Here is a 14,666-nt window from a genome sequence, read left to right on the forward strand (position 1 = left end):
TGTCTTTTTCCTCGGCTTTCCATCCTCAGACAAATGGCCAGACTGAACGAACCAATCAGACCTTGGAAACATATCTGAGATGTTTTGTTTCTGCCGATCAGGATGATTGGGTGTCTTTTTTGCCTTTGGCTGAGTTCGCCCTTAATAATCGGGCCAGCTCGGCTACTTTGGTTTCGCCGTTTTTCTGCAATTCTGGTTTCCATCCTCGTTTCTCTTCAGGGCAGGTTGAGTCTTCTGACTGTCCTGGTGTGGATACTGTGGTGGATAGGTTGCAGCAGATTTGGACTCATGTGGTGGACAATTTGACATTGTCTCAGGAGAAGGCTCAACGTTTCGCTAACCGCAGGCGCTGTGTGGGTCCCCGACTTCGTGTTGGGGATTTGGTTTGGTTGTAATCTCGTTATATTCCTATGAAAGTTTCCTCTCCTAAGTTTAAGCCTCGTTTCATTGGTCCGTATAGGATTTCTGAGGTTCTTAATCCTGTGTCTTTTCGTTTGACCCTTCCAGCTTCTTTTTCCATCCATAACGTATTCCATAGGTCATTGTTGCGGAGATACGTGGCACCTGTGGTTCCATCCGTTGATCCTCCTGCCCCGGTTTTGGTTGAGGGGGAGTTGGAGTATATAGTGGAGAAGATTTTGGATTCTCATATTTCGAGACGGAAACTTCAGTACCTGGTTAAATGGAAGGGTTATGGTCAGGAAGATAATTCCTGGGTCTTTGCCTCTGATGTTCATGCTGCCGATCTGGTTCGTGCCTTTCATTTGGCCCATCCTGGTCGGCCTGGGGGCTCTGGTGAGGGTTCGGTGACCCCTCCTCAAGGGGGGGGTACTGTTGTGAATTCTGTGGTCAAGCTCCCTCCTGTGGTCATGAGTGGTACTTCGGCTGGTTCTGTCTATGAGCTTCCGCTGGTGGATGTGAGTGGGGCTGCAGCTTCTGAGTTTCCTTCCTCAGGTGACGAGGTTAAGTCATTAGGTGCTGCTCTATTTAACTTCACCTAGTTCTTTGTTCCTGGCCTCCAGTCAATGTTCCAGTATTGGTCTGGCTCTCCCCTGGATCGTTTTTGTGGCCTTTCTGCCCTGCATAAGCTAAGTTCTGCTTGTGTTACTTTTTGTTTGCTATATTTTCTGTCCAGCTAGCTATATTGGTTTTTCTTGCTTGCTGGAAGCTCTGAGACGCAGAGGGAGCACCTCCGTACCGTTAGTCGGTGCGGAGGGCCTTTTTGCCCCTCTGTGTGGTTGTTTGTAGGTTTTTGTGCTAACCGCAAAGCTATCTTTCGTATCCTCGGTCTATTCAGTAAGTCGGGCCTCACTTTGCTAAATCTATTTCATCTCTGTGTTTGTATTTTCATCTTAACTCACAGTCATTATATGTGGGGGGCTGCCTTTTCCTTTGGGGAATTTCTCTGAGGCAAGGTAGGCTTATTTTTCTATCTTCAGGGCTAGCTAGTTTCTCAGGCTGTGCCGAGTTGCATAGGGAGCGTTAGGCGCCATCCACGGCTACCTCTAGTGTGGTATGATAGGATTAGGGATTGCGGTCAGCAGAGTTCCCACGTCTCAGAGCTCGTCCTATGTTAGTAACTATCAGGTCACTTTGTGTGCTCTTAACCACTAGGTCCATTGTGGTTCTGAATCACCTGTTCATAACAGACCCCCTGGTGAGATATGGAGACAGAATTTCTACTAGTCCCAAGGAAGTACCTATTAACACCTAGGTGCGACTTGCCTTCAGGACAGATGTTACATTATCACTAGTCACACATATAACCCTAGACATATGTCACCACACACATATAGATGTACATATATATATATATATATATATATATATATATATATATATATATATATACGCACATATTTCACCACAGGTCCCATGCAGTTTTTTTATTATTTAAATTAATCATTTAAAAAATGACATGGGGTCGGTTCCTCCAGTTTTGACAGCCAAGAAGGTTAAAGCAGACAGCTGGGGGCTGGTATTCTCAGACTGGGAAGGGGACATGGGTATTGGGTCTATTAGATCTGCCAATTCTGGAGCTTTGCCTGACTCTTCCCACTTGCCCTGATGGGGTTATAAGTGGGCAAATAGGTTTGATGTTGATGGTAGCTATTATGGCATCAAGCCCAGGGGATAGTAATGGAGAGCAGTCTATAAGACGCCCTCATTACTAACCTCATAGTTAAATTGTAAAAAAAGACTTCCAAAATAAAGTCCTTTAACTTGAACTAAAGACACTGACACCTTTATTTGAAATAAAAATAAAATACAAAGTTATACTCGCCTCTACACTTAATGCAATGATGCCCATGTCCCCCGTAAAAGATCAAAAAATAATAAAACACCATATTCCTCACCTGTCCAATGAGAAGATAATCCACTGAAGCCCATGTCCCCTGTAAAAGACAATATATAATACAACACCAGAAGAAACAAAATTTTAACCAAAGGCCAAAGTGCTATCAAGCAACGGTGCTAACTACTGTGCTAACTATTACCACCGTGCTGACCCTACTATCTAACATGGTGAAGTTAAAGTGTGTGCGAGGACACTGAATCATCACAAAATATATACAGCTCTTTGGAGTGTATTGATTGTTGACATTAGGAAAAATACTCTGCGCTGTGGACACAAATGTTGAATATCAATGTTTCCCTCCCTATTTCAATCTTTATAGGATATTTTCAGCAACGTTAGAGAAAGTTGAAGTAAACTTTTTCAGAATAAATATATCAACAGAAACCATGTGGGAATTTCACAGCTCACATCTCACAATTCAAAGAGAACAGTGTGGATTGGGCAATGTGCACGTCTAGGAAGCAATCATTAGAACACACTGTACACCATAAAGTAAAGTAACAAACATGAAGCATGGCATAAAGTAGAAAAATTACTTTATTTAGATGCAAAATGTATTAATGAATCCATGAAAGGAGTACACATAACATTTATCCTGTGATAAACACTGAATGAGCTGTGTTCAGACAGAGCGGTGCAGGCCGTAGAACACCACACAATATGATGTTGAGAGATTTATTTTACTTACACCTCCAAAGTGAAGAAAATAATAAACCGTCCTTCGTAAATATGTTGTATAAATCATTGTGCTAAGAACTCCCGGTGCCGGGGAGTGTAAATGTCTGTTTAAAACAAATTAGAAAGAAATGGTAAGACTGATATATTAGCACTGCATGGTGGGCACAATGTCTCATCATGCCAATGTGTTCTTTAACACTTTTAGAATCAAAGGTTATATTGACACCTCAAGCCTAATTTACTATAATAAGGCAAATAACACAGGGTGGTTCACTCGCTACTTTACCTGGAAAAATTGAATTAACTTCTAAAATAGACGATCTATGGTATTTTAATATGGACTGTACATACATTGGGTCATGAGAAACTGAAGTTATGAAGCAAGAGTTAAAAATGTCCGCTGTTTGCATTCAAGTTTGCCTGCATGTGCCCTTCCATATTGTTGAATGTATTCAAAAGGACGTCTGGGATCATAGCCTGAATTTCTCGCTACTTTATACCTAACCATTCAAATGCACCCAAAGGAAAAAACCCGGCATGTTAAGTCAGGCAATCTTGGTGGCCACAGTCCTTTGGAGGTTACGCTGTCACCAAAGAAGGCTTTAATACACAGTTTAAGGACTCAGTTTTCCAAGGTTGCTCCTCCAAACTGTATCTGTACACTGTTAATATATATTTAGCAGGAGTAGAATGCAATCATCACACAAACTACAGGCGTGCAGAAGGGAGTGCAGAAAATCTATCTTTTGGTGAAGACAACCGGTGGAGCGACAAGTCACTTGGCGCGAGAATGTTTTTCATCGCTGTCGCTGATGTTCATTGCACTCTCACGTCTCATGATACAAAGTATGTACACAGTCTAAATTTCAGTACTGTCAACTGTCTCTTTTTCAAGTTACAGCAATTTTACTCGTTAAATAAGTGAGTGAATATCTCTGTACAAATTATTATTTTTAATATTATTTTAAACCATCTGCATATTTTGCTTTCAAGACCATCTCTGTGTTGTATAAACCCAATTATACACAACTTCTCCTGACCTCCCCTCTGCATTCCTACAAATTATCTTCTGTCTTTATCATCTTGCCTTCTCCTCCCTCTATCTGAAACTGAATCTTCCAAAACTGAAAGTCTTCTGTTTTCTCCCTCTATCAACCTTACCCGGTATTTCCGCTTATATGTTACTATTACTATTACTAGCAGGCAGCATGACTACCTTCTTGGAGTTATATTTGACACAGATCTTTCTGTCACTACCTATATCCATTCACTTGCTCACTCATGTCACCTACACAGTACAAATATCTCCAGAATATGACTTTTTCTTACCTTCAAAACCACAAATACTCTTACTGTTGCTTTCTTGTCTTGATTAATGGAACTCTATTAATCATTCTCCCTCTCACGACATTCTCCACTCACCAATGTACCGTGAATGCAGCAGCTTGAGTCATATTTCTGTCCATGTAATACACTGATGCCTCCACCCTGTGCCAGTCATTGCACTGGTTACCCATCTGCAGCAAAATACAATATAAAGTCATCACATTCACCCACAAAACTCTCCATAGTTCTTCATTGCCCCACAAGTCTCTCCTCATCTCTGTCCACCATCTTATCGGCACTCTCTATTCAGTTAAATAGGTTGTCCGCCACTCAGACAACCGCTTTTCAATCAGCATTTTTGCCATGTGTAAAATAACAACACTTATATTCACCTTCAGTTCCAGAACAATTCCAGCAGTGTCCACATTCACTCTCCCAAAGCTCTTAATTTATACTCATCCATAGGACCGGGTATGTCCTCCGGTTCTCTATCTGAGTTCCCAGGGTCCCATCATTGGTGGTGAATCATGTCTCCTTGCCATGTGGTCCTTCTTATGTCTAGTGTCTCCCAATGCATTTCATCATCTTTAGAATCATCAGGGGATCATGACATCTATCCTGTTAAGCACGAGCATTGCTATGGTTCTTATTCATTTATTTGCCTTATACAGTATATACTAAATGCAGGTTTTCAATCCTCGTGGTTCCGGACACCTCCAGGATTAACACTTCTGGCTGTTGGAATGCACGCGCTTTCTCATGAAACGCTCACACCACTTCCGGTCATTGGAACGCAGGCGGAGAATACCAGGCTACCTGCGTCATATCCGGTATGCGGAATCTAATGATTTTCTGCCGCATATCATGTATTGTGATGAGCGTATGGCTCATTATAAGGTAATTAAACAACATCTATCCTCTAAGAGACTTTTCAATGAGTGATCATCTATGTCACTCATTATGGAGTTTTTAACCCTTTACGAACAAGTACAGGTTTTCGTAAAGTCCCTATTTTCTTACATCTCAATGAATTAAGGCCTTTTACAGGCTTATTTGGCATCATATACAAGCAGATTGAGTACATCCAACATGTCAGGATATTATTGGTCAGATACATGTATGTGTGTTAACACATGTATACAGTATATGTAACCACAGAAAAAGATCATTTAAGGGACACTTTTAAATCCCATCTATAATATTTGATATTATGGAAACAACCACTTTAATGATCTCACAGTAACTTCATCCATAATAGAACATCTATCTCCCATCAGCAAGGCTTTTCTCATGCTTCACCTCTTCTCTGGAATGTACTACCTTACACAATCATGTCAGCTTACTAATCTAACTGTTAAGTTCTCCATTCTTGCATTATTTCTCAGAACCTGGTCCTTATTATCATTTGTTTTCAGCACCATTCATGCACTCAGTAGCACTTTGTATTTGGACATATGCAGATACAATCTAGTGACCAGTTCATGGAGCTTTAAATATATGACTTTATTCATTTTAATGATGGCTTGACCACAGTCCTTTTTACCTTTTGCGTCACCTGTTTTTCCTTATTGCGAGCAGGGCACTCACTTCTCTTGTTTGAATTGTTGAATTTTGTGTTACTCAGTGTAATTTCTGATATTGTTTGTAATTGTAAAATGTTACAGAAATACATCTATTATTATTAGAAGTAGTAATAATAGTAGTAGCAGAAACATATCATCATTAATAGCCCATTGTAGTCACCTTTGAATTATTCCTCGCAGTTAGTAGTAATCACATTCAGTAGAGCTCTTTGTATTACTTGATATATCCCAGATATTCTTGGTAATTTACAACACTGGTTGTGTGGATTTAGCTCCAGAGCAATGTAATAATTCCTTCTATCTTGCAGATGTATCAACTCTTCCACTCGGTCTGCATTCATTTCTTCCACATCTCATGGAGCCGTACCTTTTGCAAATGTAATTAAGATTTCTTTTGTAGCAGACTGGAGCAATCAACGCTGTATTGATTTGTTTTGTTTCACAGTCACATTAAAGACATTATTATGATAAATAATGTGACACATAACCTATAATTTTTTCCTCATTGCTAAGTCCAATGTCGTGTCTACTGAAATAAGTTGTTCTCTGGTCTGAGATCTCTATATTTAAACAGTTTCATATGTCGCTAATTTTTCAAACATAGAAAAGTTTGTTATTTTGCATAATTCATGTTGATATTAAAATCTGCTATCTGTGATTTTACATAGGACTGCCCAAAACGTTGTGCACAACCTAGTGAATTTTGCACAGTGTACACATTAGAGATTCACAGGACTCTGATCCAGCGGTCACCTGGGTAGTCCATAGCCGCCGGACCAAAGCACTGTGAACCTCCTATATCCCCAATGTTCCTCCTGCTTTGAAGGCCTCCACAAAGTTGTGCATTGCATCACAATGTAATCATGTTGAGGTGGCCAACTAATCAGAAGAGGCACCAGAGATGTTGCAGGTCATAGGAGACTTACAGTACTCTGGTCTGGTGGCCATTGACTACCAACATGGCCAGCATTACAGTCAATGAAATACTTCTCCTACTTGGCAGATTTTTGGGAAAGCAAGGATTATATGTTTTAACTGGAGATCAGCTGACATCAAAAACTTCTAGAGAGGGTGCAGTCATAGTAACATAGTAACATAGTAACATAGTTAGTAAGGCTGAAAAAAGACATTTGTCCATCCAATTCAGCCTATATTCCATCATAATAAATCCCCAGATCTACGTCCTTCTACAGAACCTAATAATTGTATGATACAATATTGTTCTGCTCCAGGAAGACATCCAGGCCTCTCTTGAACCCCTCGACTGAGTTCGCCATCACCACCTCCTCAGGCAAGCAATTCCAGATTCTCACTGCCCTAACAGTAAAGAATCCTCTTCTATGTTGGTGGAAAAACCTTCTCTCCTCCAGACGCAAAGAATGCCCCCTTGTGCCCGTCACCTTCCTTGGTATAAACAGATCCTCAGCGAGATATTTGTATTGTCCCCTTATATACTTATACATGGTTATTAGATCGCCCCTCAGTCGTCTTTTTTCTAGGCTAAATAATCCTAATTTCGCTAATCTATCTGGGTATTGTAGCTCTCCCATCCCCTTTATTAATTTTGTTGCCCTCCTTTGTACTCTCTCTAGTTCTATTATATCCTTCCTGAGCAACGGTGCCCAAAACTGGACACAGTACTCCATGTGCGGCCTAACTAGGGATTTGTACAGAGGCAGTATAATGCTCTCATCATGTGTATCCAGACCTCTTTTAATGCACCCCATGATCCTGTTTGCCTTGGCAGCTGCTGCCTGGCACTGGCTGCTCCAGGTAAGTTTATCATTAACTAGGATCCCCAAGTCCTTCTCCCTGTCAGATTTACCCAGTGGTTTCCCATTCAGTGTGTAATGGTGATATTGATTCCTTCTTCCCATGTGTATAACCTTACATTTATCATTGTTAAACCTTTCAGCCCAAGTTTCCAACTTATCCAGATCCATCTGTAGCAGAATACTATCGTCTCTTGTATTAACTGCTTTACATAGTTTTGTATCATCTGCAAATATCAATATTTTACTGTGTAAACCTTCTACCAGATCATTAATGAATATGTTGAAGAGAACAGGTCCCAATACCGACCCCTGCGGTACCCCACTGGTCACAGCGACCCAGTTAGAGACTATACCATTTATAACCACTAGGGTTGAGCGAAACGGGTCGGCCAGATTCAGAAGTCGCCGACTTTTGGCAAAGTCGGGTTTCATGAAACCCGGCCCGACCCCTGTCTGGGGTCGGCCATGAGGTCGGCGATCTTCTGATCTGGAATCGGAATTCCGATACCGAGTTCCGATATGTTTAAGATATCGGGAATCGGTATCGGAATTCATATTTAAGTGTAAAACAAAGAATAAAAAAAAAAAAATATTGATATACTCACCCTCGGACGCGCCCTGGTTCTCACCGGCAGCCTTCCTTCCTAAGAATGAGCACCTGAAGGGCCTTCGATGACGTCGCGGCTTGTGATTGGTCGCGTGAGCGGTCACATGGGTGCCACGCGACCAATCACAAGCCGCGATGTCATCTAAGGTCCTTCAGGCGCTAATTCTTAGGAAGGAAGCGTTCGAGGGCACGTCCGAGGGTGAGTATATTCCTAATAGGTATATACTCACCCTCGGACGCTCCCTGGTTCTAACCCGCAGCCTTCCTTCCTAAGAATCAGCGCCTGAAGGACCTTAGATGACGTCGCGGCTTGTGATTGGTCGCGTGACGCCCATGTGACCGCTCACGCGACCAATCACAAGCCGCGACGTCATCGAAGGTCCTTCAGGCGCTGATTCTTAGGAAGGAAGGCTGCCGGTGAGAATCAGGGCGCGTCCGAGGGTAAGTATATCAATATTTTTTATTTTAATTCTTTATTTTACACTTAAATATGGATCCCAGGGCCTGAAGGAGAGTTTCCTCTCCTTCAGACCCTGGGAACCATTAGAAACCCAATGCACTGCATTGGGTTTCGTGTTTCGGCCGACTCCGACCCCGACTTTTCTATAGGATCAGCCGATTTCACTCGACCCGACTTTTGAAAAAGTCGGGTTTCGTGAAACCCGACCTGATCCTATAAAAAGAAAAGTCGCTCAACCCTAATAACCACCCACTGCTTTCTATCACTAAGCCAGTTACTTACCCATTTACACACATTTTCCCCCAGACCAAGCACTCTCATTTTGTGTACCAACCTCTTGTGCGGCACGGTATCAAACGCTTTGGAAAAATCGAGATATACCACGTCCAATGACTCACCGTGGTCCAGCCTATAGCTTACCTCTTCATAAAAACTGATTAGATTGGTTTGACAGGAGCGATTTCTCATAAACCCATGCTGATATGGAGTTAAACAGTTATTCTCATTGAGATAATCCAGAATAACATCCCTCAGAAACCCTTCAAATATTTTACCAACAATAGAGGTTAGACTTACTGGCCTATAATTTCCAGTCTGGCCGCATCTTTCCATTGAAAACAAATGCGCACTCATCTGTGCAAAGTGTTCATGTTTTTATGGAATAGGAAGGCTTAAGTGTTCGGTCTATAAAGGAGTTGGTTCCGTAAACGATGTTTATGAATTGAATCCATCTGTAAAAAAGGTCTAATCCGGTACGCCCATTTAAATGTAATAAGATGTAGTGTAGAGCGAGTGTACTCGGTACTCGGGTTCTCCGGGCATGCTCAGGTGTTCTCCAAGTATTTTGGGTGTGCTCAGAGATTATGTTTGAGTCCCCACAGCTGCATGATTTGCGGCTGCTAGACAGCCTGAATACATGTGGGGATTGCCTGTTTGAAGTGACTCTTGATGATGGTGTGGTTTTCTAGTCAGGGATGATGGAGGGATGCAGTACAACAGCTCTACTCACAGGGAGAATACAAGCTTGATGATTACAGATTTCATATGAGATTGCTAATTTCAACATTGTTACAAGAGGTAACATTTTGTCAGAGGTTAAAAATTGGTATATTGACAGTGGTAGTGTTTTCACTTGTAATTACAGTAATTGTGACACTTCTTACAGTTTGCTGACACTTGCAATGACCTGCTGGCAATCTCCTCAGCAGCACCACCATAACTCTGCAACAATCTGTCACATTCTTTGCAGTTAATTACACACTTTCCTAATGTTAGTTACAATTCTTCTGATAGTAGCTGACTTTGGCCATAGTCTTCTGCAGTATCTTAAGTGATGATTTGCACGCTCTTGCAGCCTATATTTGCTAAGTCACAGTTCCAAACACTTTCTCATCAGTCTCCCAATCTTTAGTGTAGATTTATGACAGGCATGGTGTTTAATCCCTTTCCTATCTGGATTCAGTAACTGTGTTCTGGGCCTGTGCATACATATTTCTCAGAGGGAAGCCAGCCCCAAGAAGTGGCATGTTATTATTGACATTCCTTCTACATACAGTCAGTTGCCCATCTGACTTGTAGACATGCACATAAAGAAAAGCTAGATGATTCATGTCTACCAGATGGCATTGTTATCCAGGGAAATATTGGTTAAAGGGGTTGTCCAGCAGTATCATAATTTTTACTATGCGTCTAAAAACTAACAGGCAGGAAGGCGGTAACAGAGGCAACAACCTGCCTGTTCTACATGGTGCCAACTCATAGTGGTCACCGACCATTCCTGCTGGCGAGTCAGCTGCTCCACATCAACAGAGTAATTCTACTTCTTCTGGGCTGATCTGTTGATGGGGCATGATTTATGATGTCATGCTGATTGACAGCCAATTCTCCACAGTTAGGCACCAGTGAGTAGGCTGCCAATCAGCATGACATCAGCAGTCACGCCATGACATCAGCAGTCACGCCACATCAACAGAGCAGAGCTGATGAGAAACAGCTGCTATGTCGATGTGACATCAGCAGAAGTCACTGGATTACTGGCTGCAGCGGTCTGTGACCCCTCTATGCCAACAGAGATCGGTGCCAGGCACAACTGACATGTAGTTAGCAACAACCTGCCTGATAGTTCTTAGACCTGTGTCCAAAAATATATATAGTTCTGGACATACCCTTTAATGGTATGAAGTTTTACGTGTTTGAGTAAAAAATATTGAAATGGACAGTCTTTTTATGGAAATGTAGTCCTCCTTAAAGTAACAATTGTCATATCCTGTGGAGTATTGCCAATGACAAACCATGTCATGCTGTATCTACATTTTACACATTAATTTGGTAAATAGTAACAATAACACAAGTTTACAAATGAGAAGTCATAAGGTAGATAATTAAGCAACTTATGAAACAATACAAAGTGTTCAATATGTTGAACTCGAGCACCCAACAGAAAGCACACTGTTCAACCATGAATGCGGAACAGTGTGTAGTCTCCCGGTTGCTGAGATTCGACATATTGCGGATGAGATAGACAGATTGCTGTGTGGAGCAGGGAAAAATCCAACAGTCATGGTTCACATCGGTACCAATGACAAAGTTAGAGGGAGGTGAAAGGTCGATAAAAATGATTACAGGGAACTAGGAGAGAAGCTGAAGGTCAGGACGGAGTTCACTGTGATAAACTCTCTGAGCTGAATAACGGTGAAGTCACTGTGCTTGAATTGCAGTGAACTCACTGACTTTTTCTCATGGTGCTAAGGTCACCGCAGTTCAGGGGCCTGGCTGGGAATGCAGTCTCAGAGACTGGCGGTAACTTCAATGTTGTCACTAGGGTTGAGCGAAACGGGTCGAAATTGTTCAAAAGTCGCCGACTTTTGGCAAGGTCGGGTTTCATGAAACCCGACCCGACCCCAGTGGGGGGTCGGCCATGAAGTCGGCGATCTTTTGAATCTGGAATCGGAATTCCGATCCCGATTCCCGATATGTTTAAGATATCGGGAATTGGTATCGGAATTCAGATTAAAGTGTAAAATAAAGAATTAAAATAAAAAATATTGCAATACTTACCCTCTGACGCGCCCTGGTACTAACCGGCAGCCTTCCTCCTTCGAATCCGCGCTTCTAGGACCTTGCCGTGACGTCGCGGTGACGTCGCGGCTTGTGATTGGCCGCGCGGCCGCCCATGTGACCGCTCGCGCGGCCAATCACAAGCCGCGACGTCACCCGCGACGTCACCGAAGGTCCTGGAAGGGCTGATTCTTAGGAAGGAAGGCTGTCGGAAGGAAGCAGGGCGCTTCCGAGGGTGAGTATATACACACATGGGCGGCCGCGCGGCCAATCACAAGCCGCGACGTCACCGCGACGTCACGGCAAGGTCCTAGAAGCGCGGATTCGAAGGAGGAAGGCTGCCGGTTAGTACCAGGGCGCGTCAGAGGGTAAGTATTGCAATATTTTTTATTTTAATTCTATATTTTACGCTTAAATATGGATCCCAGGGCCTGAAGGAGAGTTTCCGCTCCTTCAGACTCTGGGAACCATGGAAACCCAATGCACTGCATTGGGTTTCGAGTTTCGGCCGACCCCGACCCCGACTTTTTTATAGGATCGGCCGATTTCACTCGACCCGACTTTTCCAAAAGTCGGGTTTCGTGAAACCCGACCCGATCCTATAAAAGTGAAGGTCGCTCAACCCTAGTTGTCACTGCTAGTCACTGACGCTGCACTTGCAGCAGCTCATTCCTCAATGGATCTCAGACTGAACGGTCGCATCTTGGCACCATCCAGGTTGAAAACTGTTTATCCCCAGACATGGCGTGTGACAGAACGATGGAGAGGTGAGGAATAAGATTATTTTTCTATTTCTATTTTATTACAGGAGACGATGGCTTCAATGGAATGGGCATTATGTGAGTAGAATTGTGATTGATATTTTTAAATAAAAAAGGAAAAATGTGTTTTGTTTTTATATCAAATTAAGGACTTTATTCTGGCTGTGTGTTTATTTACAATATAACTATAGGATCAGTAATGGATAGGTGTCTTATAAACGCCTCTCCATTGCTGAGCTGTGGGCTTGATGTCACCATACAATACAAAGTTGACATCAACCCCATAAATATGAACACTACTTTCCACCACCACAGGGCAAGTGGGAAGAGCAGGGTAAAGCGGGAGTCCACCATTTTAATAACCAGGAAAGGCTAAGTATTAATATCAGCCCTCAGCCGTTGGCTTTCTTTCTACTGATTCTGAAAATTACGGGAAACCCCCACATGTTTTTTTCAATTACGTTTTTAATTGTCAACAAGAACAGTAAGGTCACCTGAGTTCATGTCAGCTGTTTCTCTTACTTTGCAAGTGCCAGTCCCGGACTGAGGAAAGTCCCCGAGTTCAGCACTCAGCACTCCAACATTAAACAGTCTGCCACTGGAGCTACCATGAGACCAAGTGGCTTGAACTCAGGTTACCTTTCAGGTTACCAGAGTTCATAGTCACTTGGTCTCCCGGCAACTGTGAAGCCCGGAAATCTCATATTAAACTTTAAGGGACATTTTAAGGTTTCTAAAGTTTCAGGCTATTAACTAAGGGTACCTTGGGTGTGTATTTTACTATACTTGTTAATAAATAAAAAAAATTACCAAACAAACGGCGTGAGGTCCCAAGTAATTTTCATAAATATCTGAGGGAAAGCCGACGGCTGGGTGCTGATGTTAATATTCTGGGAAAGAGACAATATTCATAAAGGTTCCCAAGCTATTAATATCTGCTCACAGTGGTATACTTAGCCCTTCTTGGTTATTAAAATGGGGGACCCCTGAAAGAAAATGATGTAGGGTCCCCCTATATTTAACCAGCAAAGGCTAAGCAGACAGCCACTGGCTGATATTAATAGCCTTGGAAAGGGCCATGAATATTGGCCTCCTGCCAGACTAAAAATATCAGCTCTCAGCAGCCCCAGAAATGGCGCACCCAGAAGATGCGCAAAATCTGGCACTTAGGCTCGCTCTTCCCATTTGCCTTGATGCAGTGGCAAGTGGGGCGATAGTTGGGGGGTCGATGTCACCTTTATATTGTCAGGTGACATTAAGCCGAGAGGCTAGTAATGGAAAGGTGTCTATAAGATGCCCATTTACTAACCCCATAGTCATATTGCATTAAAAACACACACCCAGAATAAAGTCCTTTAACCCCTTTACCCCCAAGGGTGGTTTGCACGTTATGGATCGGGCCAATTTTTACAATTCTGACCACTATCCCTTTATGAGGTTATAACTCTGGAACGCTTCAAAGGATCCCGGTGATTCTGACAATGTTTTCTCGTGACATATTGTACTTCATGATAGTGGTAACATTTCTTTGATATTACCTGCGTTTATTTGTAAAAAAAAACGGAAATTTGGCGAAAATTTTGAAAATTTCGCAATTTTCCAACTTTGAATTTTCATGCAATTAAATCACAGAGATATGTCACACAAAATACTTAATAAGTAACATTTCCCACATGTCTACTTTACATCAGCACAATTTTGGAACCAAATTTATTTTTTTGTTAGGGAGTTATAAGGGTTAAAAGTTGACCAGCAATTTCTCATTTTTACAACACCATTTTATTTTAGGGACCACATCTCATTTGAAGTAATTTTGAGGGGTCTATATGATAGAAAATACCCAAGTGTGACACCATTCTAAAAACTGTACCCCTCAAGGTTCTCAAAATCACATTCAAGAAGTTTATTAACCCTCCAGGTGCTTCACAGGAATTTTTGGAATGTTTAAATAAAAATTAACATTTAACTTTTTTTCACAAAAAATTTACTTCACCTCCCATTTGTTTTATTTTACCAAGGGTTACAGGAGAAAATGGACCCCAAACGTTATTGTACAATTT

This window comes from Ranitomeya imitator, chromosome 1, assembly GCF_032444005.1.
Source record: "Ranitomeya imitator isolate aRanImi1 chromosome 1, aRanImi1.pri, whole genome shotgun sequence".
NCBI classification, from domain to species: Eukaryota; Metazoa; Chordata; class Amphibia; order Anura; family Dendrobatidae; genus Ranitomeya; species Ranitomeya imitator.